Source organism: Macrobrachium rosenbergii, chromosome 57 (assembly GCF_040412425.1).
Source record: "Macrobrachium rosenbergii isolate ZJJX-2024 chromosome 57, ASM4041242v1, whole genome shotgun sequence".
NCBI classification, from domain to species: Eukaryota; Metazoa; Arthropoda; class Malacostraca; order Decapoda; family Palaemonidae; genus Macrobrachium; species Macrobrachium rosenbergii.
The window spans coordinates 11,713,704-11,738,973 of NC_089797.1; the positions used below are offsets into that span (position 1 = coordinate 11,713,704).

A 25,270-nucleotide genomic window follows, 5' to 3' on the forward strand; every position below is an offset into this window, starting at 1 on the left:
TCACTATCTAGCAGGTTGTGTAAGCTTACGTCATTTTCTGTACATCAGGCAAAATCAAACTTCTTGTTAAAGTACAGCACAACGCTGCCACCATCTGGTTTTATTTATCAACACTCTTTGTCTTATATAATGATAATTTTATTTTCCTTTTTCGTACTGTGCCGTTTATTGAGTTCCATTTGTATGCATCTTTACTCAAACTCGATCTTGTTTAAAACTCTCTCTCTCTCCTACACTATTTCAAACCACATTCGTCTCTTTTCTCACTCACCGTCAAGATCTTCATTAGAATGTGCTAGTATTTATCAAACTCCTAGAAAGAAAACGTATTGGGAATAACTCTTGGCATGTTTCATTCTGTTCTTTTCCAGATATTTCCTACCATTCATTTCTGAGACAGTTTCCATTCTGTCTGTCATTATGATTGTTCGCATATTCCTTTCATAAAAGCTTCTGCCTTTCATCTCTCCCCTTTGCTCTTCCCAACCTCCATCTCTATTGGCCTCTGCCAGAGAGAAAGAGAGGGAGAAAGAGAGAGGAAGAAAGAAAAGGTAGGACTACCGTCAATAAAAGAGCAGAGGAAAAAGTGAAGCCTAATGCTGCCCTTGGAGAGAATTGGCCCCTTTGAGAGTATCTGGAGGCTTGCGCGCGCGAGAGAGGGCAATTCTTTGATAGGAAATGAGAATTATGAGGAGGTAAAATTGAAAGTACGATTGTTCTGGAATGATCCTGTCGTCGCCATAGGTATCATTTGTCATCTAACTGGCGGGTTGTAGGAGGGTCCCACCTACGCTCTCTGAGTGGGTCATACAAATTGCTTATCCTTAGTAAGGGGCCTGTTGTGTTTTGCTTGCTTCTCATGGGTTTTTGCTCTCTCTCTCTCTCTCTCTCTCTCTCTCTCTCTCTCTCTCTCTCTCTCTCTCTCTCTCTCTCTCTCTCTCAGTTTTGAATGTTTTATTCTTTATTCTCCGAGTAGAACGAAGTCTTTGAAAGCATACAGTACATGTAAAAATCATCCTAAATAATGGAAGAAATATATCCTGGTTACGTCAGTTCTTCTATAGATGCCATCTCATTTCGAGCACAAGCACTAATTAGTAATTGCTGTCGTTTGTATGATTACAGTTAATAATCTTCTGGTCTGTTATCAGAAATCGCAATCCATTGCCGAACCATTTAAGACAATTGCAACCGAGTGGTTTTAATTGCTGCCATTGCTTCTTTGGAAGCCTGTTAGTGTATTCAAATTAATCGTTATTATTGTCTGTCTTGCTTGTCATCTTTTCATTTCGTGTCTAGTTAAATCAGAAAGCATGTGGCTAGCAACCTACCATTAGATTTCGGTCTCTATAACTACAGCTGTTTTTAAGGCCATATTTCTTTGTGAAAGAAGGAAAAGAAATAGTCTCTGGATGTCAACCTTATTATGGAGAAATTAAGGTTTATAACTTTCGTGTGCATTGCTGCATCTAGATTTAGTGTTCTGTTATGCAGTGCCACTTCTTAGGATTTGATCAAGGAAGTTTTTTTTTATATTTGCCACTAACACAAGACTCCAAACAAAAGCTATGAATTGTCTAGGAGCTACGGGAACTTAAACTAAACTCCAAACAGAAGCTAAAAATTGTCTAGGACAGTGGTTTTCAACCTTTTTCATACCGCGCCCCCTTATGAGCAACTCAATGTGACCGATGACCCCTTTCAAATTTTTGATTCATTAATGTGTAGGGTTACCATATTTTCATCAACCAAAAACAGTACAGAAGGAATTAATATTCACTATGACGGGTCCCAAACCTGTCTACACGTTTTTATTTATTCCTCCTTCCAAATCTGTTAGACATTTTTTCCTCTGACGGGTCACAAGTTTATCTGAAAACACGATTTTTTTGCTGTTCACTCTGCTTCCAAATCTGTTAGGCCTCTTTGCTCTGACGGGTCCAAAGTCTATCTGCAAATACGATTTTTCGCTGTTAATTTCCCGTATACACACGTTCCCACTGAACATTGGAACATTGTTGGGTGACGACTGCTTGTTTTGATCATTCTGGGACATTTTTCGGTCTGACAGGGACGCCCAGGACAAGGATTCAAGTCCAGGACGAGTCCCGTCCAAACCGAGACGTATAGTAACCCTAATCGTATGTAATGTCCTAGTACAAAAATAGCACTGCACTGTAATAAATTTGCTACTTGCATTAAAAACATATTATTATAACTATTTCTGTTAAATAAGTTAAATATAGACTGTTTTGGCCTGATGATCTGGTGTTGCTTCGCGCAATGGCGCTGAAGTTGAAAAAAGCTAAAGCATACCCACGCTCAAGAATGCTCTCGCGACCCCCAGCAAAAAGGCTGGCGACCCCTCTTGGGGTTGTGACCCCGAGGTTGAAAACCTCTGGTCTACGAGCTACGTAAACTTACACGAAACTCCAAACCAAAGATATGACTTATCTAGGAGCCACGGGAACTTACACGAAACTCCAAACAAAAGCTATGATTGCCTAGGAGCTACGGAAATTTACAAGAAACTCCAAACAAAAGATATGACTTATGGAGGAGCTAAGGGAACTTAAACTATACTCCAAACAAAAGCTATGAATTGTCTAGGAGCTAAGGGAACTTACACGAAACTCCAAACAAAAGATATGACTTATCTGGGAACTTACACGAAACTCCAAACAAAAGATATGACTTATCTAGGAACTAAGGGAACTTACACGAAACTCCAAACCAAAGCTGTGAATTGTCTAGGAGCTACGAAAATTTACAAGAGACTCCGAACAAAAGATGACTTATGTAGGAGCTAAGGGAACTTCCACTATACTCCAAACAAAAGCTATGAATTGTCTAGGAGCTACGGGAACTTACACGAAACTCCAAACAAAAGATATGACTTATCTAGGAACTAAGGGAACTTACACGAAACTCCAAACCAAAGCGGTGAATTGTTTAGGAGCTACGGAAATTTACAAGAAACTCCAAACAAAAGATATGGCTTATGGAGGAGCTAAGAGAACTTCCACTATACTCCAAACAAAAGCTATGAATTGTCTAGGAGCTACGGGAACGTACACGAAGCTCCAAACAAAAGATATGACTTATCTAGGAACTAAGGGAACTTACACGAAACTCCAAACAAAAGATATGACTTGTCTAGGAACTAAGGGAACTTACACGAAACTCCAAACCAAAGCTGTGAATTGTCTAGGAGCTACGGGAACTTACACGAAACTCCAAACAAAAGCTATGACTTATCTAGGAGCTAAGGGAACTTACACGAAACTCCAAACAAAAGCTAATACTTATCTGGGAGCTACGAAAGCTTACAAGAAACTCCAATCAAAAGATATGACTTATCTAGGAGCCAAGGGAACTTACACGAAACTCAAAACAAAAACTATGAATTGTCTAGAAGCTAAGGAAACTTACATGCAACTCTATAGTTGAAGCTCAGTGACTTTATTGTGTGGATGTTCAGGGGAAGGAGGCCAGAGGGTCGCCCATATACTGTTATTCAGATTTACAGTAAGATGGCTTCGCCTGACTCACCTCATTGAAAAATAGGAAAATAAACATAAGGAAAGACTAAGTGAAGTCTCCATTTTTACCGTTGTATTTGCTGCAAATTACAAAGAAGATGATGCAGTTGAATGTTACAAGAGGATGGTGTGACTCAGCACCATATAAACAAAATGAAATCTAGATATGTGCATTTTGAAATATAATGAAACCTATTCTGCTAATGGTTTTGTCTAGGGACGTTATCCTTGCCCTAGACAACAATGTCAACTCCTATACCAATAAACACTTCCTTATTCCATTGTTAGAAAAGATTTAAAAAGAAGTCTGTTTCAGAAAAAATGTTTGTATCTTTCCTAGATAGTGACCCCCACGGGTTTAACCCGGTATGTATCCACCTTTGCGGCGTGTTTAGTACAAGCTCGTGGTTTTTTTTTAACCTGGTATGTATCCACCTTTGCGGCGTGTTTAGTACAAGCCTGTTGGAGATTTTTTTTTTTAGCCCGGTATGTATCCACCTTTGCGGCGTGTTTAGTACAAGCCCGTTGGGGATTTTTTTTAACCCGGTATGTATCCACCTTTGCGGCGTGTTTAGTACAAGCTCGTGGTTTTTTTTTTAACCCGGTATGTATCCGCCTTTGCGGCGTGTTTAGTACAAGCCTGTTGGAGATTTTTTTTTTTTTTAGCCCGGTATGTATCCACCTTTGCGGCGTGTTTAGTACAAGCCCGTTGGGGATTTTTTTTAACCCGGTATGTATCCACCTTTGCGGCGTGTTTAGTACAAGCCCGTTGGAGATTTTTTTTTTTAACCCGGTATGTATCGACCTTTGCGGCGTGTTTAGTACAAGCCCGTTGGTGATGAGCGTAAAACATAAACAAAAGACTGTAAATATCGTAAAGATAATAACCCCTAAGAGATATTAGTCCTAGATAACGAGCCCCGAAAGCCCTTGGGGGTCACTACACAGGAAAGATTCAAATGTTGAAAACAGACATGAATGTTATTAAAACTATCATAGAAGATGAAAAATGCACTAGCACATCAGAACAGAGTAAGGCCTCAATTAGTCAGTAAAGTTGTTTTCGAGCTGCTTGTGTGAACTAGAGCTCATACTGACACAAGGAATCTTAACAGCAAGTTAAGGCATAGGTTAAGATGACGAAAACAATCTGCTGAAGACTAATAGGCTTGGCCTAAGGTATAGGACAAGCGAGGTTTTGTTATTCAGTAGATTACAACGCTTCAACCCCGTAGGGGGTAGTGCCGTCTGTGAACCTCACGTGGTGCACTGTAGGCATTACTTAAGGGTCTTTGCAGCGTTCCTTCGGCCCCTAGCTGCAACCTCGTTCATTCCTTTTAATGTACCCTCGTTCCTATTTTCTTTCTTCCATCTTATTTACCAACCCCTCCTAACAATTTTTTCATAGTGCAATTGCGAGGTTTTCCTCCTGTTACACCTTTCAAACCCTCTGCAAGTTTCCCTTCCAGTGCTGAATGACCTCATAGGTCCCAGCACTTGGCCTTTGGCCTAAATTCTATATTCTAACATATTCTAACAACGCTTGAGAATCTTAATGCAGATGGAAAGTGAGAGTTTTACTAAGGTATCAATTCCTGTTCTGTGAACACGTCAAAAAACCAGTGTTGTCAAATACCGTACTCTGTAGTAAATTTAACTGACCTCAATTGTGCATCCTTCAGTGGAATCGATGTAAAGTATTCTTCTCATATTATTTTTGCATTGCCCATTCTAGTTTCATCTTTGCTACATACGAGTTTTTACGCCACGCCAGAGTTTGCTCTTTCCCAACTTCGAATTGTTTCTGTATTTTATTTTTTTATTTTTAGGGGTTTTTTATTTTGGAAGAGGGGGCGGTTTAAGCATTAACTCAAGGGCTTTTACGCCACGCCTGAGGTCGCCACCTCCCGAATTCTTTGATTTTTTGAGTTTTCTGAGAAGAAAACTATTGTGTCGGCTTTGTCTGTCCGTCTGCACTTTTTTCTGTCCGCCCTCAGATCTTAAAACTACTGAGTCTAAAGGGCTTCAAATTGGTACATTGATCACCCACTCTCAAATCATCAAACGTACCAAATTGCAGCCATCCAGCCTCAGTAGTTTTTATTTTATTTAAGGTTAAAGTTAGCCATAATCGTGCGTCTGGTAATAATATAGGCCAGGCCACCACCTCGCCGTGTTTAAAGTTTTATGGGCCGCGGCATTATACCGAGACCACCGAAAGATAGATCTGTTTTCAGTGGCCTTGATTATGCAATGTACAGAAAACTCGATTGCGCCGAAGAAACTTTTTGGCATTTTTTACTTTTTTTTTTCATTTTTAGGGGTTTTTATTTGGTGGGGGTGGGCGGGTGGCAATACTGGAGGCATTAACTTCCAGGTTTTTACGCCACGCTAGAGGTTGCTGCCCCGTCACTTTTTTTTTTTATTTCATTTTATGGGTTTTTATTTTTGGGTTGGGGATTGTAGGCATCCATGTATCCATATGGTTAATACCCGGTTAAAAACAGCTTTCTGCCCTCTGCTATACTCGTACATAAACTGTTAATGAGATCGAGCATTCTTGCTCTTAAAGTCACGTGCTAAACAACGGTCTTAAAATCAGTAACACACACGACAGTATAATAGTCGCTTAAAACAAGTTTTAATCCCGTAGGGGAATAGTACCGTCAGTTCTCCTCACGCGGTGCACTGCAGGCATTACTTAAGGTTCTTTGTGGCGTCCCTTTGGCCCCTAGTTGCAACCCCTTTCATTCCTTTTACTCTACCTCCGTTCATATTCTGTTTCTCCCATCTTACATTCCACCCGCTCATAACTGTTGTTTTAACATTAGTGTCAGTGCTGAGTGGCCTCATAGGCCCCAGCGCTTAGCCTTTAGCCTAGATTTTATAGTGAAAAAAAGTTTGAACACATATCCAATAAACCACCCAGAAAGTACATAAATTTCTATATTGATAACTGCCATCAGGTTGGAAAGTATGAGCCTGAGAGGAAGTATAATAATTATGAATTATCTGACATGCAAGCGAATGAATAAAATAGTAGAGACGAACACCTGACCTCCAAAATCAGCGAGGTTTCCATTCGATTCACGAAAAAAATCAAACAGAGAATATTTGGACTACTCTTTCAACAGAGGATGACTTTTATGCCTGCTCTTCTCTGACAGAATGTCACAGTATATTAAAACAGCAAATGCCTGCTCTCCATTCACAGAATGCTCTTGTCATTTAAAAACCTAATGCAATACGAAACGATCTCTCTCTCTCTCTCTCTCTCTCTCTCTCTCTCTCACCCGACCATCCTTTGTTAGTTGTGTATATTCGTCCTTTTTTGAAGGGGTGGGGGGTAACACGCGAGCGTGCCCGTTCCCCACCCAATTCGATTACAACAATAAGTAAATCCTCGATTGGTTTATCGCCGCAGCGCCAAGGGACTGGGTTGTAGTTCCGCTTATGGAAGAATTCGGTTGGTTTTGCTGAAAGGAATTGGGGAGGCCCTGAACAGAAAAGGGATGTGACACTGTATGTGTGAAAGCCAGAGGAACATTTTTTTTTTTTTTCATGTTAAATGTAGACGTTGTGTCGTTGAGGAAGTTCAAAGCCAATGTACTCGTAGGTATAGGGGTTATGTAGGGAATCAGTAGTTGCAGTATTTGCGTATAGGCTAGCTATGATAAGAATAGAGGTTTGTTCCTGGATCATAATTCCCAACGTTTTACTTTTAACTCTAGAATTCGTAAGTAGTTTAGAATCGGGACCAAAATAAATCTAAATCAGTGCACTGTACTATCTATACTAGTTCTGTAAATTTAACTAAATTGTGCAAGTTGAACTACCTTGTGATCAACCATAATTATGAATATAACTGGTGACGTTATAATGGTAGGTGGGAATTATGAGAACTGCATGAAAGTTACTCATAAAAAAATCTTAATTCTTATTACTCTCTTGGGATCATGACTAACACCACTTTCGCAAAATTGCTGTGTAAGAAATGTTGGCACATCATTCCACAAGTTTCAATAATATGACCTGCGAGGAAGCACAGTATTCTTAGATACCAACAGTTGTTTGTGCATATTCACAAGCAGAACATTACTTAGTTTTGGTGACTCTCAAAAGTTGACATAAACCCAGCAGGTTATATTGTAAACTTGACTAAATGAACAACATTTTGAAGTAAAGATAAAGCTACTGAATCTTTTGCCAGATTTAGTGAAGGAAGGCCTTTTAAGCTGCCGGATTTTGAAAGCTAGATTCTCTCTCTCTCTCTCTCTCTCTCTCTCTCTCTCTCTCTCTCTCTCTCTCTCTCTCTCTCTCTCTCTCTCTGTGTGTGTGTGTGTGTGCGTGTGTGTATGTGTGTCTGAAAAGCAACCATGAGTACCCAACAGTTGCATATATAATTTTCTAATTTCTATGCAAGACAGTTTTATATATATAGTCTTGGATGTTAGATTTCAGGCAGCCTTACAATATTCTGGAAAGATGGCGATTAGTTTTAAATATAGTGTAATAAACCTAAATTAACTTAAACATTGCGATAAAGCAATAATGTTTATCACACGCAACCTGCTCAATAAAAGAGTTTCTGTTCATGTAATGAAAGTAATATGAAAACTCAAACACAGACTATTTGGACTACTCTTTTGCCACACACTCACACAAATTCTTTCACCAGTAAATTACTTTTGTTTCTACACATATCATAACAAAATGGAACACCAAATTAAAAGGGGACGTGCCTATTCCATTCATTGCCACTCTCGGTGTTCAAAAACTGAAAGCAATGAAAATGTTTCTCTCTCTCTCTCTCTCTCTCTCTCTCTCTCTCTCTCTCTCTCTCTCTCTCTCTCTCTCTCTCTCTCTCTCTCATACACACAAACACACACACGCATATCTATATGTATTTGTTATTTATAAATAAAACAAATATTCTCTCTCTCTCTCTCTCTCTCTCTCTCTCTCTCTCTCTCTCTCTCTCTCTCTCTCTCTCTCTCTCTCTCACACACACACACACACACACACACACACACACATATTTGTTATTTATTGAATAAAACAGATAAAAATCTCTCTCTCTCTCTCTCTCTCTCTCTCTCTCTCTCTCTCTCTCTCTCTCTCTCTCTCTCTCTCTCTCTCTCTCTCATCCTCGCTTTGTCAGTTATGGACATTTGTTCCTTTTAAAAGAAAAAGTGCGTTTCCGTCCGGTTTTGCTTGTTCCCCACCCAATTCGATTAGAGCAAGGAGTAATTCCTCGATTGGTTTATCGGCGCAACGCCCAGGGACTCCATTGAAGTTCTCCTTATGGAAGATCTGGCTCGTCTTTGCTGGGGAGAGGTTGGGAAGGAGACCTTGAAATGAGAAGAGAAGCAGAGCGATGTGGCTCTCGCGAAAGTGAGAGCAAAATGGCACTGAAGTAAATAAATGACTACCCTAAAGCAGTTCTCCTTGTGTTTTCATGTTTTACTTATATTTTTATCTGTTTACTAGTTAATTTGTTAATTTTTTTTTTATTCTCGTAATTGATCTTTTCTTTGTGTTTCATATTAACTTCTGTTACTTCTTTCAAATGAACACCATATCCTTTGGAAGATTGTATTTCAAGTCAATGGGCCCTGTGGGCTTGTTCCATATGAATAGGCTTCATCTTCTTAATAATAATAATAATAATAATAATAATAATAATAATAATAATAATAATAATAATAATAATAGATGGGTTACTGTTGGGGAAATAAGCTAAGGCTCTTGTAGATGCTTGGAAATTTTATGTTACAGGAGTCAGTAGCTGCAGGTGTTCTCTAAGAAAGCTTCCTCCTGATTCAGTCTTTGATACAATGACATCTGTATCTTTTAATATAATGTTCACTAAAAATTCTAAAACAAGTTTTTTACGATTTTCTAACAAAGCCATTACTTCTGGGCATATCTTTGTGATTAATCATTTTCATTTGTGTGCAGATCAATCGAAATCAATGCGAATAACGATTATCAGAATAAATGATGGTTTAATGAAATTTCCTTTTAGCCAGTATCTTTTTGGCTTCTTCCTCCCAAAGATAACTGTCAGTTTCGTTTTATTGGTCAGTGTGCATATAGGCCTGGTATCGTGTGTGCATTCTTTTTTACTAGATAAGCTTGAGTGATAAAACACTAAATACATAACCTTCTCTTGGTCAGCTCGGCAATGTGACCTCGTTCTGATACTCTGGATGCGAGTTTGAATTTCTGCTACCGGACAGAATTGCTTCATATTCTTGCATTGGGATCTAAGGCTTTGTAGTGACAAGCCTATCCAAAAAGTATGCAAAATTCGAGAAGTTAACAGGCATTATGGTTATTACAATTACATATGTATTTGGTAAAAAGTGGCCAGTAGATTCTGTTAACATAACCTACATACACGTATAAATTAAAATGTCTGCATAAGCCAGTAAAGTTTACAGTGTAAGCTTTGTGAACACAAGAAAAGAATCCTCGTTGAATTAATTCTTTGTACGGACTTTAATAATGTTTATAATTTCGAATCTTATGCTAGATTAGCCTAGGGTTGAATGATAGATATTACTGTTAAATATGTCTTAGTTTAAATATTCTTTACAATAATGTAGGTCCTACATAATGGTTTTTAAGAAATGTCTGTTTCATTATGAAAAGAAGAAATTTAGCAATGTAAAGTAGTCTCAAACACCCTGATATTCATTAACCCCATATTTGCTTTGCTTAACGATTCAGGAATTTGAAATCATCTCTGTAACATATCATTATCATTTCGTGATTATTATTAGTCCTATTTAGTAGCAGTAATTGTTCCTAGTATGTTAATACTGATTTTACATACATTCATTTTCAAAATTATAAAGGACTGAAAAATACCATTATTTACCACGTAAAGTGCAGTAACAACAGTTTACCGATTAATATGCTTCTGGTTATTTTTTTGATAATTGGACAAACTTGTTTTTTTCTGTATTTATTAAAAGTTCACAAAGAACTTCATTTATAATACTGCAAAATTCGCATTAAAGATTTTGTTTTTTGAAATTATGAATAGCTGACAGTTTAAACGCATTTTTGGGGGTGACAATAAAGAATTAAAACATTGCTAATGCAGAACGCTGTATCCGAAAATATGGATCACAAATTTTGTGTTTTCAAACAAAAGAAAATCAAAAGCATTTCCTGTTTAAATGTTACAGTTGTGCCCCCACCCACCCCCCTCACTATTCTTCCTCTCCCAACCGCTTCCAACCCCACCTCTACCCCTGAACTTTGTTCAGCCTGGAAAATTACTAGCATTGCTAGTTGATGAAACTTATTACAATGGGGAAACAAAACTACAAGATATAATTTACACATGATGGACCAAGTTACAATGCACTTGCTGTTTTTTTCCTTCCTAGTAACGATGGTAAGTTAGTAGCCAAGTCTGACTGCTTTGAGGAAGAATTGCTCATTCAGTACTTAGGAAGTATTGTCTTCTCACATCATATCAAAATAACTCAGAAAAGAAGGGATCGATGGCTATTCCATTCATATCCACGGTTATTGCTTAAAAATTAAAAGCTTGATAAAACTCTCTCTCTCTCTCTCTCTCTCTCTCTCTCTCTCTCTCTCTCTCTCTCTCTCTCTCTCTCTCTCTCTCTGCATCGCGGGCGTGCGAGTTCAATCTTTGTCACTTTATATATTTGTCCACCAAACTCGATTACAACCGAAAGTAATTCGTCAATAGATTCATTAGCGCAGTGCCAGGGACTCTTTGTTGTAGTTGCTCTTATGGACAAATAATTGTGTTGCCTTTGGTGTAGGGAGCAGAGAATGCCATAAACGGCTGAACGAAAGAGTGCCACATGGCAGTACTCCACAGCAAAGACAAAATGTTTGTTGGCACTTTCGAAAAGTCTGATATGTTATCGTTCAGGGAATTCGCTGTAAATTCTCCTCGAGAGTACACGTTCGAAGATTGCTGGAAGGAAGTCGGTAGCTTCGATATTTCTTGGCGAAAATCATCGCGATTAATTTTTCTGTCTAATTCGTTTTTCTTGGCTTTTTGGCAACCTTTGGTGTTTCCTCAAAAGATTTTATCGCTACGAATTCATAATGTTTATTGTGTAAGAATTATTTAACGGTCTGTAATGACACTTAGTTGATTTTTTTTTGTCGTAATTTCATTAATAGTAGTAGAGATAATCATTCTATTGAAATAATTCTTTGTATTAGATTAGTAATGGAATTCTCTCAATGAGAGGTTACAGTGAACTTGAGTTTATATTCTGTGATGCTTTCCAGGAAATGCAAAACCCAGTTATAACTCTCTCTCTCTCTCTCTCTCTCTCTCTCTCTCTCTCTCTCTCTCTCTCTCTCTCTCTCTCTCATGCACATTTGTTATTTATGAAATAGATACAAATGTTCTCTCATCTTTTTCTCCCTCGTTTGTCCTGTCTTTGTCACTTGTGTATATTTGAACTTTTTCAAGAGACGGGATAACTCTTGGCTTCTTAGTACGTACCTTACCCAATTAAATAATATCCACGATTCATTCCTCAAATAGTACGTCGGTGCAGCTGTAGAGACTATGCTCTAGATTAATCTACCGAATGCTAAATGGAAACGGCATGATATGACACTTTCACTGTATTTACCCTGGAGACAGTTCCTCGTTAGGAAAGTCAGTAGAGTTGTCGCCTAGCACTCGCTAGGCCCGAGGTCGAGTCTCCGGCCGGCCAATAAAGAATTAGAGGAATTTATTTCTGGTGATAGAAATTCATTTCTCGGTATAATGGTTCGGATTCCACAATAAGCTGTAGGTCCCGTTGCTAGGTAACCAGTTGGTTCATAGCCACGTAAAATAAGTCTAATCCTTCGGGCCAGCCCTAGGAAAGCTGTTAATCAGCTCAGTGGTCTGGTAAAACTAATATATACACTTTTTTTTTACTCTGGAGACAGTAGCAGGAAGTATCGTAAACTGAGAGCAGTATTGTGTATATTGTTCAGACGCAAAAATTCTTATATAACAAGGAAAAAACAGAAAGACGAATTTCACGTATTAGGTCTTTTTCTCCCATTATTTACGGTGTTGTTTTAACTTTTTTTTTTTTTTTTTGCTATCGAAAATGTTGATTGCCTTCATAGAAATAGAATTTTATTTATTAAGGCTTAACTATTAGCAGCATCAATGTCCTGGAAGGAAGATATGTGTAAAATTAAGAATTATAACCATAAATACCCGCACATGCAAATGTTATTCGATAACAATAACAGGAGAGTACTTTGGCCCTTCCATTAATGCACACAGAGTCCTATTGGCAGTGATTTTGATATACCTTCACATTATGACACAGTAAGACGCATTTGTATGAGATGATGCTTATTCCATTATTAGCCATTCAACATGTAAAATGTATAAAGCAAAGAAAAATATTTTTCACCTGGTAAAAATATTTTTTACCTGGGTAAAAATATTTTTAACCTAGGTAAAAATATTTTTTACCTGGGGCACAGTGCGCCAGGTTCTTCCTGCAAAAGGCAAGGTGAGAGGCCTTGGACAATAGAATGAAATAATGCGATAAGGCACTTTCTTATGCAACAATACTTTCCAATTGAAAATCTCACAAATTTCCTATACATTATCACTTAGCAAGTTATTGAAAACGTTCGTATATTTCTTGAAAAAAATTCAATAGCTGTAATATTTCTTTTACGACAATCATTATAGTGGAACATTCTATGTAAATCATTATTCCTTGGCTGTTCTCTCCCATCATGATATTTGTACCATTAGGTGATTTTCCGTAGATTGATATCTGTAAGAATATTTTAGCTGTCAATCATACTGATAAATGCTTGTCTGTACTTCAGTAATACGATTAGAAACGATCATCCTCACTCAGAACCATTCTTTGTATCGGCTTTGCGTTGGATTTCCTACAATGAGAATCGATGTCGAGCTTGTTTTTATACTTCATGGTGTTTGTAGGAAAGTGCAAAACACAGCCATAACTCTCTCTCTCTCTCTCTCTCTCTCTCTCTCTCTCTCTCTCTCTCTCTCTCTCTCTTATTGACAGTCTTAAAGTGAATGGCAACACAGAGTAGTAAATGGTGTTGTTTTTAAAGATACTAGACCTATCCTATCTGCTGGTATCCCTAACAAAGATGTGCCACGTTTCAGTAAGTGATGTATTTATTTGTAGGGGCCTGAACTCGAGAAAAATGATGACTTTAATAATTAGCTAACCTTGTACCATATCTTAACTTCATGATTCTATTCGCATATGTAAAGACGTACTTGACGATTCCATATATCTGATGATTCGTTGACTTCTTGAAAGTATGTTCTAAATTACCAGAAAATGAGTCATTGTTAGGAACAGCCTGTGGCTACAGAAATGATGGCATTTATATCGAATGCTTCAGCTTTGCATTATGTAGTAATTACAATTATTATTCTCATATCTCTTGGCAGCAGGTTCCAGGAATCTTTATCTCCTATGCAAAAGTATTGATAGCACCCTCGTTGTCAGCATTCTAGAAGCTATTGCTTGTCTCTCACTTTGCTGAGCATCCACACCCAATTCTCTGGAGGTTCCACATTGTCGCATGACCCAGTACCAAAATTTAACTATCTCTTCAGATGTAAAGCTCTAGAATGTTCTTCCTGATGTGATTCCTAAATGCTTAAGAGTCCCGCCTTAGGGCTGCCACTAACGCAGGTATAACTGAGCGTTAGTGGCAGTCGTTAAAGGGGGGAAGAGGGGAGTTCCGTCAGTGCACCTCACGTGGTTCATTGTAGACATTACTAGCGGTTGTTTGCAGCGTCCCTTAAGCCCCTAGCTGCACCCACTCTTTAGCCATTTGCTCTACCACTTCCGTTCTTCCATCTTTCTGTCCAGCCACTCCAACTCTCCTTTTCACTGTCTTGAGCACTGAATGGCTGAAAGTGTCCCAGTGTTTGGCTTTATAGCCAAATTTTTATAAATGAAACTGAAGAAATTCTTGCGAGTGGAATATGAAGATACCTGTGTATTATATTACTCCTTTTGTAGTTACAAATATCAAATGTTAGAACTCTCTACTTGTTGTTTCTTGTGTCCAACATTTTTTATTCTAGGTAAAGACCGTTAAATTCCAGTCATAGATTATCGTAGTGGCAGGGTATTTGGCTTTTGTTTCTCATCAGATCATAACAAAATGTGATACGGAAGCTGAAGTGAAAGATATCTCCTCCATCAATAAGCCAATCGTTTTGTTTATAAACTGGAAGCAATACAAAATGATCACTTTCACTTTGGTCTCTCACTCACCCGTCCAATCTTTGTCAATTTATGTATTGTTCTTTTTGCCTGGCTTAGACTCTGTCAGGTTTTAACTGTTCCCCACCCAATTCGATTACAGCAGTGAGTAATTCGTCAGTAGGTTCATTGACGCAGTGTCCAGGGGCTCCGTTCTAGTTCTTCTGAAGGACGACCTGTGGTGCCCTTCGTGAAATTTTCAAAAAAGTTGCACGCGCCATGTTGAGAAAATTAGCTGTAAATATTCCCCAAGCAGAGAAGCTCAAGTATTTTCGTTGAGAAAATATGCAGGTATGATTTTTAATAAAAAAAAAATCTACGTAATGGAATTTCTTATTTCTTTCTAAGTTATTATTCCTGACCTCAAAATTTATCAACATTTGTATACCACAATCATGATCACTCTTGTAAGATTATCCTGCTTCATCATTGAGATCAGTAGAACTGATGAATCCCTGTCAAAATATTCTAGTCTATTTGGTTTAGATTGGATTTAGCATAGTGAGAGTTGACAGTGAGCTTGCTTTTGTATTCCGTGCTTCTAGAAAGTGCAAGACACGATCTTAACTCTCTCTCTCTCTCTCTCTCTCTCTCTCTCTCTCTCTCTCTCTCTCTCTCTCTCTCTCTCTCTCTCTCTCTCAGAAATCCACCATTGCTTAAATATTTTCATATACGAGCTATTCATCTAGGCTAAAAGCATATGTCTTTGATCAGTTATCATGCAACACATTATTAACATTATTAATCCCAGGAGAGAGGGGATTTGATTCGAAAAAAGTGTTGTAATTTAGATTTTCTCATGCATAATGGCATGCATGAAAAAATGAAAATAAACCTTAAAAAATACACATGGAATGACGTAAATTCTTCGTATCGTAAAGGCATTGTAAAAAAAAAAAATTCGAAAGTAGTTTAGCTACTCTTTGTACACACTCAACAGCAAATAACTTTCATGTCCCTCCATAACAAAATGTCACTATAACTCAAAGCAGATAGCCTACTCCATTCGTAACCACTCTCCTTATTTAAGAACTGAAAAGAAAGTCTCTCTCTCTCTCTCTCTCTCTCTCTCTCTCTCTCTCTCTCTCTCTCTCTCTCTCGCCCATCCAATCTTTATCAGTTGTTCTTTTTTTGAGAGGTGGGGATACGACCGGTTTTGTTTGTTTCCACCGATTCAATTTTAGCAAATAAGTAATTCCTAAATTGGTTTATCGGCGCAGCGCCCAGGGACTGTGTTGTAGATCCGCTCATTGGAGCATTCGGTTGGCTGTGCTGAAGGGCGTTAGAGAGATTTTGAAAGCTGAAGGGAATTAATGTGATGCGGTGGTTATGCAATAGAGACAAAGTGTCAGAGGAAATTATTAGATGGGTTGTGATTTAATAGGTAAAATTGGCTGTGGCTGTTTTAAACATATATATTGTTTGAATATTCAATACGAAAATCAGTTGCTGCAATATCCTGAATGAAAATATCTGTCTTTGTGCCCACAACTTATTTTAGAATGTATTTATCTCTACAAAACAAGTAGAGAAATGGGAATCGTTAACCTAAATATTCTTTTTAATAATTTTCCATTCACTCATTTAACTAATGTGTCGTAGGGCTTAATTGTTGAGAGTTACTCTGTACATCGTCTTTATCACCAGAAATTGATTTCTATAATAAGTTTTATTCGCCATAGCCATCACAAATTGTTGATTATCATTATGTGCATCTTAGAATATGCAAATCCCTCTCTCAAAGGGCAACACAAATACAAATACCCATAATTTGCCAAAATGCCTACCTGTCATCTGTTAATGAGATTCTGAATGGAAATCCGGAAGAATGGAGGGTATCCTAAAAGAAAGAGGCATCGCCATATATAATCTTACATGTATGGCAATACTTCAGTCGAGGGTACGGCTCGCATATGCGAGCTTCTGTCTCTGAGGAGCCTCCGATTCCACATTCACCTGAGGTTCCAAGTTTTCACTCTTTCAAGGTCATCATTCCCTCGTGCCCTTGGTTGTAAAACTAACGAAAGTTGACCTACAGTGCTTCTAATGGAGTGTACGAGTAAAATATTAATGCAACTCTCTCTCTCTCTCTCTCTCTCTCTCTCTCTCTCTCTCTCTCTCTCTCTCTCTCTCTCTCTCTCTCTCTCTCATTTGTATTCAAGGCTCAAATCTGTAAGACTAAAAAGAAAACGTTAGTACCTATGCTTTCCTGAATGTAACTCGGCTATCCATAAGTAAATATAAACTGAATCGATTCAAGCAACTCAAATAGATGCCTGTTTATCAAAGTTTCAGGAACTTTTCAGTGTTCCAGAAGGAGGTGAGTCTGAAAGTAAGGCAGGAATTCAAAGACAGTTTCACGTACAGAGAAATCCACGAAATAACAGCCGAACACCCAGCATTCACAATGAATGCTGTATCTATTACCTTCCCCCCCCCCCCACCCCAAAATCCAAACACAGAATATTTCAACTAGTCTTTTAGCACTCACAAAAATCCTTTCAGCAGTAACTGACTTTTATTCCTGCTCACATCATAACAAAATGTCACACTGCATTAAATGGGAAGTTCCTGCTCCATTCATGGCCACTCCTGTTGTTAAAGAATTGAAAGCAGTGCTCTCTCTCTCTCTCTCTCTCTCTCTCTCTCTCTCTCTCTCTCTCTCTCTCTCTCTCTCTCTCTCTCTCTCTCTCTCTCTCTCTTGCATCCAATTTTTGTCCGTCGGGCGTATTTGTCCCATTTTGAAGGGTGGGGAAATGTCATGTTTTTTTATCATTTCCCTAACAATATGATGGTAGCATAGAGAACTGATTTCTAAAATAAATTGAATTACATATGCTTTGGTGAACTTCCAACTTTGGAGGAATTGGTGTGACTTATCTGAAAAGACTTTGGAAGTTTGAGATCTGAAAAGGAAAAAATTGTCCCTAATGCCAAAGCCCCGATTCAATGTACCCGCAGGGAGGTAGTGCCATCAGTGCAGCTCACACAGTGCACTGTAGGCGTTACTTAAGCCCCTAGCTGCAACACCTTTAATTCTTTTTACTGTACCTCCTTTCATATTATCTCTTTTTCATCTTACTTTCCACAGTTGTTTCATGGTGCAATTGCGAGGTTTTCCCCCTGTTGTACCTTTCAGACCTTTTTGCTCTCAATTTCCCTTTCAGCGCTGAATGACCTCATAGGTTCCAGCACGTGGCCTTTGGCCTAAATTTTGATTTCCAATTCCAATAGATTAAATGATAAAATCGCCGTCAACATTCGCATTTTCTGCTCCTTTCCCGCATCACTCGCTCTTGGATGTGAACCCACTGGAGAGTTCTTTTACATAATGAAAAATTAGGTTCAGGGTTTAGAATCTGATATTTCAGTGTCACCGCTTCTCTCCAGATGGAATTGTTTAAAAAGCTAATCATGTTTTACATGAAAAGAAAGGTCTCATCGAATGAATTACGAAAATAAATGTCATTGCACCTCGCCACGCAAAGTCGAGACGAGGCAGTTGTGAAAAATGCATACGTGCAAGGAAGTAATCATTTATGAAATGAAAGGCCACAGTGTATAAAGAAAATTGGTGTTGCAGAATCAGTAATATCAAAATGTGAATGTTAAAATTCAATATACGTTGTGAAAAATGAGACTAGTGTTAGCATACATTGCGGGAATTTATGGTCATATTATAAGACCTTACTTATAAGCAAAGATCTTACATGTAGGCTTCGTATGAAGTGACATGTATCTTTGGTTACTCGTGTATGTACTAGCTACCTTAAGCAAAATTTTGTCTTCATGGTATTATAAATAAGTTTTTTGGAATGTTCTGGAAGGAAGGAGAATTAAACTAACTAATGCATGAGATTATAAATTACAAAAGCGATACCAAAACCCAAGCATTTTAGCTCTTACAAAATCTCGCCACGAATCAACAAAAAGACGCAACACACACAAAGTGAAAATTGCTATTCTTGTCGTTTTAGAAACTAAAAGCAGTAGAAAATTTCAGTCTCTCTCTCTCTCTCTCTCTCTCTCTCTCTCTCTCTCTCTCTCTCTCTCTCTCTCTCTCTCTTCTAATCTTTGTCAGTTTGTCCTTTTTTTTTGTCAAGGGTGGGGTGCGCACGGCCTTCCCTGTTCCCAACCCAGTTCTGTTTTAGCAATAAATAATTCCTCGATTGGTTTACCGGTACAGCATTCAGTGACTTTGTTGTAGGTCCACCTGCAGAAGAATTAAACTGACTTTGCGAGTAACACAATGGCGTATAAAGTTTTATTGATACTTAGATATGTAGTTGATAAGATTATTAGTTATAGTTGTTTATTGACAGTAAATTGATAACATTATTAATTACGGTTGTTTAGTGACAGTAAAAAAAATGTTGATATTTTAAGCAAGTAAGTAACCTTTCTCTATGAAAATCGCTAAACGTGCGTTCTTTTTAAATTATCTCCTACAATCAGATGCCAGTATCATTATCGTAAGCAGAAAATTATTAGCATCGGAAGACCCAGGCCGATTTGTAATATTCTATGTAATTATTCTTCATTAGTGTCATAAATAACAGTGTTATCGTTTGGTTATGATTCCTCTCTCTCTCTCTCTCTCTCTCTCTCTCTCTCTCTCTCTCTCTCTCTCTCTCTCTAAATCTCTATATATATATATATATATATATATATATATATATATATATATATATATATATATATATATATATATATATATATATATATATATATATATATATATATAGTATATAGTATATATATATATATATACATAAACTGCGTTTCGCATGCACAATCTTAAAATTCATTCGTTTCTTATTTCCATGACGACCATAGAAATGACCTTATATATTCGTTTTATGAGTTTTGAAACCGAAACAGCGGAACAGGAGAAAAACACATCGTCCTTTACCAATAAAACGTTATTATTTTCAGCCCTCTGTTTTCCCACCTACATTTTAATTCGCCAAATAATTGGTAGGTAGTGTCGCAAGCGTTTGTAACTCTCTCTCTCTCTCTCTCTCTCTCTCTCTCTCTCTCTCTCTCTCTCTCTCTCCGAATGAAATTTTGTCTTTCATTATATTTTTGCCTATTTAGCTGAGGCAGCTGCTTTGACATGATACGTCTACGTGCGCTCTCTCTCTCTCTCTCTCTCTCTCTCTCTCTCTCTCTCTCTCTCTCTCTCTCTCTCTCTCTCTCTCTCTCTCTCTCTCTCTCTCTCTCTCACTATATATATACAGTATATGTATATATATATATATATATATATATATATATATATATATATATATATATATATATATATATATATATATATGTTATACGTATGTGTGTGTGTGTGTGAGTGTGTGTCATGAACACAATGGTCGACTCACGTTTGCAAGATCAGCGGTGTACGCCCAGCCCACCACTCACCCTTCTACCCAGCTCGAAGCAGGTACAAGCATTAGAGCATTGGCAAGGAAACTGCGTTGGGCATGCGACCTCATTCCAAAAGACACTCCCCTTTACCACAAACTCTAAAGCAGAGAATGGCGTATGGTAAACACTCCTCTTATATGGTAAACACTCCTCTTAACTATAATTTTATATTTGCTGCTACGTTTTTTTATTTTTTTGGTAGAAATGCTCCTTTTCAGCTTGAAATCATTTCTTTATTTTAGTCAAATTTGGCTGTACATTTTTTAGCAACAGAAAAGCAAACATGAATCTTATAAATCATATGTAATTTTTTATAAAACATATTATTTAATTAATCTTATTTTGTTTTGAAAGACATAAGATGTATAGGTTAATGAAGAAGCACTAACACGCAAGGTGATAAGACATGGAGAGATTAAGATAGAAATAGAGAGAGAGAGAGAGAGAGAGCGAGAGACACAGACAGACAGACAGACAGACAGAGAAAGCGAGCAGACAGACAGGCGAATTCGCCCATTCTCCCAAAGGAGCAACATAAAAGCAAACATAATTTTATAAAATATATTCAAACTTTTATTAAACACATCAATATTTAATGAATCTGATTTATTTCCGAAAGATATAAGATGTATAGATAAATGAAGAAGCACCAACAAGCAAGATAATAAGACATGGACGGAGACAGAAAGAGAGAGAGAGAGAGAGAGAGAGAAAGAAAGAGAGAAGGAACGCGAGAGACAAACAAGCGAATTCGCCCAAAGGAGGGGAGAATAACTTGTTGGAATCAACCTTGCTGGAAATATGTTTCTATTCCGTCCCTTTCCCCATGTTTTGTTGTGATGTGTTGTTGTCGGCCGGACGAAAGAATATTTAATTATATAGGAAATGCCTGTTGGAAATACAGTAGCGTCACTCGCAATGCACATTTCTGTTTTCGGACAGCCTGATGCAAAAATTTATCGCGTGTAATGGTTTTTCCAAACTGCGTTTCCCGACTCTGTTTTCCTCAGCTCTTCATCGAACATTTACGTGCACAAACTCGGTCACCTTTTTTTTTTTTTTTTTAGAAGAACTGTTGTTCTTTCATTATTTTTTCCCCTCTGTAGTTTTTGGAGGGTTAAATGATATAGATAATCCGTTACAATCCACCGGGGTGATACCGCCCTGACTTGACGCGAAGATAGTAAGCTGGTTTTTTTTTTTTTACAATAAATTTTATTAATTTATAAAACGTTGTTTTTATTATTCGGTGAAACGTAACTCTTTCTGTATAGTTTAGAGGCTGTAGAACATGTAAGAGGGATTTTAGCCGAAACTGAGCAGTGTCCTGCAACGCTTTCAATTTTCGACAGAAGAAAAATTAAAGCAAACTGGACTGTTTCTGTAAGAGTATCTCAGGTGTCAGTAGCTTCTTTCTTTCTAGAACTGGGCGACATAATATATTCACCAGACCCAAAAAGTATTGCTCATAAATTATTAAAATGTTTTATAGTTTTTGAAGTTAGCTGCATAACTAGTCTAATATTTATCGCCACTATCTTTATTCTTGATGGCGTTGCTTGACGGAGCTTTCAAACAGTATTTCAATTGTTCTTTCCCTTTATGCTCTGCTGTCACGGGTCAGAACGAAAATTCTCGTCGAAAAAGCCTAGTGGTCCTGAGAGCTAAAATGAAACTGAAAAATAGTTCCGGCGTTTTTTACTGCAAGGATTCTGTTTCATTTCCCTTAAGATATTGAGCAAACTTCGGTGTATCTAAATCACTTTTGGTTCTCATTTACAAAAATTATTATTGTATGAGCTTTCCCTAAAATAAACATATGTACAGTATATATGTGTATATATATACACTATATAAACATATGTATATATATAATGTATTTATACATATATATATATATATATGAACATATATATATATATATATATATATATATATATATATATATATATATATATATATATATATATATATATATATATATGTAAAATGTTACAATGACATCTTAAATTTTCGGTTTCTTCACACATTTTGGATACGCTTTTCATATCGGCCGATGTGTCCGAATGAGGTTAATGTTAACCACTTGACCACGAAGAAGGATATTATTTAACTCCCACTTGTACATACTTATACCTGTCGAATTGAGAATCATATACTCGAGCTGGGATAGGCCCTTCTTCCCCATCATAGCATAGTGTTTAAAGCGTTTATTGCATTTTCAGGCTTAAATATATATGTAGACTCTACTGTTCACTTTTTTCCAAGGTAGATATACCTTAGTTTAACCAGACCACTGAGCTGATTAACAGCTCTCCTAGGGCTGGCCCGAAGGATTAGATTTATTTTACGTGGCTAAGAACCAACTGGTTACCTAGCAACGGGACCTACAGCTTATTGTGGAATCCGAACCACATTATGACGAGAAGTGAATTTCCATCACCAGAAATAAATTCCTCTAATTCTTCATTGGCCGGTTGGAGAGTCGAACGCTGGGCCAACAGTCTGCTAACCGGGAGCTCTACCCACCCCTCCAATGAAGAACTACTTAAGTATAAATGTATTTGCAATAGCTAAAGTGACCTCTTTATCTTTCGGTTTCTTTACACTTTTTGGGGGGGGATACGTTTGGGATTAAATTACCTAAGATCCGAATGGAGAAGCAAATAAAGAAACTCCGATACCCGTGGCAGGATTAGAACCTGCAGCCGATATTTCAGAATGTTGATGGTAATCCCTGGACCAGGGAGTCTTAGTTTCTTCGCATTAAATATATATATATATATATATATATATATATATATATATATATATATATATATATATATGTATATATATATATATATATATATTTATATGTTTTATATATATATATAAATATATATATATATATATATATATATATATATATATATATATATATATATATATATATGTGCGTGTTTCTGCGTATAGATGGGAACATTTTGTTTCATATAATTAACATATGAAAAGACAAAAGGAAAATGTATCAGTTATTAGTATAAATTTCCCTCTCTTTTCAGAAAATTGGTGTCGTAGAGCAACATGGACAAAATGAGTGAAATATTCAAACGCCCGAGACGTAGGTGAGTAACACATAAATAAATTCGTTTATATAGAGAGTAGACTAAGTAATTTATAATAAGCGTTGCGTTTTTTTGTTGGGGGGGGAGGGGGATCCAGAAATTCGATCATTTATTAAATAACGTAAAAGGATCAACTTATAACGCAAAAATGAGATAGGCATATAATTTATATATATATATATATATATATATAGAGAGAGAGAGAGAGAGAGAGAGAGAGAGAGAGAGAGAGAGAGAGAGAGAGAGAGAGGTATGTTTATATCTCTCTCTTTAATAGTCCTCCGGCTTGCATATGCTAATTAGGCTTATTTCCATAATAGTCATTTAGGGCGAAAATGGCTATTATCAGGTACTTTATTTTCAAGGGCCAAAATTCCTTTACAAAAACATTATGAAAATTGGCCGTCCCTTCTCATCTTCATCCCGCCCTTCACGGGGGAATAATAATCCCTTAGTTATTGTCCCGAGAAGGTAAATAAGACGAAGAATTTGGATTCTATGTTAACAATTACGTTTTGCGCTTAACCGAGGTCGTTTGTCCTATTCTCTGGAGTCGAAGGTGAAAAGGGATTGTATATTTCAAGGCCAAGAGAAAGAGGAGGTCTGCTCACTCCCCCCCAAGTTCCCCATGTAGGCAGAGCATTGTCTACCCCCTTATTGCGTCAGCAGGTGAATTGCCGTAATGAGCAGGTACCTCTAAGATACGTCATCGCCCACGTAGTTACTCTAGGTGGGAGGCGACTCCACCCAATTGGGTATACCCTGTCTCTCTTTTCCTTGGTATATTTACTGGGGTAGTTCCTTACGAATGAGAGGACTTACCAGCTATGGGATTATCATAGTCGTTAGCTTTGGTCAGAGATGTTCAAGAAATCGTAGATGTTGGCATAGTAAATGTTATAGCCAGGAATTTCTTGCTTTCATTTAGTTTTCAGTTCTGGGTTGTTGGCAGAGACCGTAAGCTCCATTGTAGATTAAATGACTAAGAAAACGTTAACTACTCTTTCCTAATGAACTCAATTGAGATTTTAATGCAAGGCAGTTGGAGAATTTTGACTTGAATGATTAGCAAAATTGCAAGTAAAATCAAACGTTTCTGAATTATTTTAACATGACTATATAGTCGACGCATTTAAAAAATATCACTCGGCCACGCCCACATCCTCCCTACCCCACCTTGCCACCCCAGCCTAACCTCCTCCCCTCTTTCACGATATTATGATATTATTCATACGGCTGGCAGCGCTGTCCTTATCGTGAGTTGGACTCCTCTACCCATCTCCAGATGGGCGGAGGGTGGGAGTTTCTTCCCTCTGGATCTGCTGCTCCTCCCTGGGATGAGCGAGTTGCAGAGAGAGAGAGAGAGAGAGAGAGAGAGAGAGAGAGAGAGTGAGAGAGAGAATTACTATTGGTGTTGTTGTGAACAAGAAACTTTCAAAAGTATGTTGTACAAAAAATAAGTAATAATTTGCAGGCTGTAGAGCCTCCTTTAGTTATTGAATGAACGACCTTTCGAAGTTATCAGTGTCATAGCCAAGCAGCAACTGATATCGTCGGAGAGTGCCGTACGATGATGTCATGCATTATCTACGATGCCAGGGGAAGGGGGCGTGGCCGATTGAGATTCTTAAAATGCGTCGAATATAATCAAGAAACGTTTGATTGGACTTGCAAATCACTTAAGAATGATCCCATTATGTTTAATAGTGCTAATTATAAAAGCAGACACTTTTTAGAAGCAACCTTCGATTTAGATTAACTTGAGTAAAATAGCGTTTAGCACAGTTGTTTCTGTGTTCTAATGGGCATACTTTTATTTGATATATACATCTTCCCACCATTTTTTGTGTACCATAAAAACTTTCATCACTTCAAACATTATACATTGTGCAAAAAATCGACAAAAAATATT

At 37.5% G+C, this 25,270-nt stretch overlaps 1 long non-coding RNA gene across 1 annotated transcript in view; it reads left to right on the forward strand.

Moving 5' to 3' along the window:
- The window catches only part of LOC136836925 (uncharacterized), a 274,975-nt gene that overhangs the window by 66,319 nt on the left and 183,386 nt on the right, over positions 1 to 25,270 (forward strand). Inside the window, exon 2 of the long non-coding RNA XR_010852504.1 lies at positions 23,296 to 23,358. This is a non-coding gene — a long non-coding RNA (uncharacterized lncRNA). The remainder of the gene's footprint in view (positions 1 to 23,295; positions 23,359 to 25,270) is intronic.